We start from the raw sequence: 2,423 nt of genomic DNA on the forward strand, positions 1-2,423 counted from the left end.
TATATAGAATTTCTAGTAGAACCAATCATCGAGTTCAACATGATTGTCATGATATAAGCGTTCATATATAACACCACAAAAGCAAATCACTTAAGTTCAGAACGAAGAACACGGACATGAAAGGACAAGTACTAATTAAGAGCAACATGAAGAACTAGCTAAGTCACTCCTGCTAGCTACTCTCTCTCTCTGGTAAAATAGCATAGAACATGTATAGCTCTCCTGATTGATCATACTAGAGCATGCCGATGAACCTGTCTCCTAATCGTGGGCTGCGCTTCTCATTGCTGCCCCCTAGTACTTCTCTGCGATCATTAATAATTTTCCTCCAATCTTTCACTATTAAGCATTCATCGCTTCTAGAAATCTTGAATGCATTCATGTGCAATGCAGGATCTCTTGGTCGTAAGCTAACAATTGACATCTGACCTTTAGTCTCGATCCCCTGAGGCACAACTGTCATCGGGAGTCCCTGTTGAAGAACATCGTATAGTACTTAATTAATATACTTAGCAATGAAAGTTTAGCAAAAAAAATATGTATGCAAAATATGCACTGAGGACAAATAGTAAATATCTTACCATCATTCCTAAATAGATGTGACCGTAGTTCAATACCATCACTATTGGTCGCACGTTTTGAGTACTAACATTTCTAAGTGCAGGAAGAAAATTTGTCTTGACAGTATGAAGATCCTCAAGCCATGAAACATAATGACTTATTTCCTCGCAGTTTAGTTCAGCTCCGGGACAGTAGTAGGTCATGTCTACCAAGCGCCGGACATGTTTGGTTGAATGGAGATAAGCTATCAATAGAAATTAGTTGTCAGTTATTTTTGAATAAGCAATATCAAAGACAAAATTATAGATGAGAAGAACTCACATAATGGTAAAACTGGAGGCGTCTGCACATCGACCCATATGTCTCTATTACCTTTAATATCATCTTCCGGACGAATATCAAAGGTGATAACCATACCAGGCTCAAATGCATAAGCCTTGCATAGTGCTTGCCAAGTATTTCATTCAAAATATGTGTACGTGTGTGTATTGTATACTTTGACGTTGAAAGTATAACCATCATGCTCAGTTTTCAGGTAAGCTCTCTTTACCTCCATAGTTTCCATATCTTTGAAACCTATCTTATCCAAGACAAAAATTCTTGCATGGCACGGGATGCGCTAGTAGAATAGTGAAAATTAAAAATTATAAGTTAGGCAAATGAAGCATATATAAGTCATGCTTAATTATGAAAACAGACTTTGTCGTTGTGACTTACTGTATCGAATTCGAAAGTCTCATCCAGCTTGATGCTGAATCGCCTACCATCAACAAGGAAATTTCTATCGCACTGGCCGCTCTGGTCTTCATAGTAATCGCACATAATGAAATTTTTTTCGTCGTCAGACGACATTTCCTATGTTCATATTAGGTGAAACATTAATCACTTACTAATTCAATTAATTCAACTACTTCTAGTAATTCAACTAAGCATTTTCTAAAATAAACTAGTTATATTAATTCAAACTAAGAATATACTAAAATAAAGTAGTTCTATATATTAATTCAACTAGTTCAACTAAACATTTACTAAAAATAAACTAGTTCTCTATATATATTAATTCAACTAGTTCAACTAAACATTTACTAAAAATAAACTAGTTATATTAATTCAACTAGTTCAAACTAAGCATATAGTAAAATAAAGTAGTTCTATATATTAATTCAACTAGTTCAACTAAACATTTACTAAAAATAAACTAGTTATATTAATTCAACTAGTTCAAACTAAGCATATACTAAAATAAAGTAGTTCTATATATTAATTCAACTAGTTGAACTAAGCATTTACTTACTAAAAATAAACTAGTTCTATATATTAATTCAACAAGTTCAACTAAGCATTTACTAAAAATAAACTAGTTCTATATATTAATTCAACTAGTTCAACTAAACATTTACTAAAAATAAACTAGTTCTATATATTAATTCAACTAGTTCAACTAAGCATTATATTTACTAAAAATAAACTAGTTATTATATTAATTTAACTAGTTGAACTAAACATTAACATATTTCTAATTCATCGATGATAATATTTCTAACATTCTAAAAATAAACAAGATAGTTCTAATTCATCTAAACAATAGAAACTAAACAGAAAATAAGTAAAAAAATATGTGTGTGTGTAGTGTGTGTGTATATGTGTGTACATGTGTAGTGTACGTGCAGTGTGTGTGTGTTTGTGTGTGTGTGTGTGTCTGTGTGTGTGTAGTGTGTGTGTGTGTATGTATGTGTGTGTGTGTGTAGTGTGCATGTCTGTGCATGTATGGAGCGGGCCGGGCGCGTACGGGCGGGCGGCGACGACGGGCGGCAGGGGCCGATGACGGCGACGAGACGGGCGGCGGCAGCCAGGGACGGCGA

This window comes from Triticum dicoccoides, chromosome 3B (genome assembly GCF_002162155.2).
Source record: "Triticum dicoccoides isolate Atlit2015 ecotype Zavitan chromosome 3B, WEW_v2.0, whole genome shotgun sequence".
Taxonomy (NCBI): Eukaryota; Viridiplantae; Streptophyta; class Magnoliopsida; order Poales; family Poaceae; genus Triticum; species Triticum dicoccoides.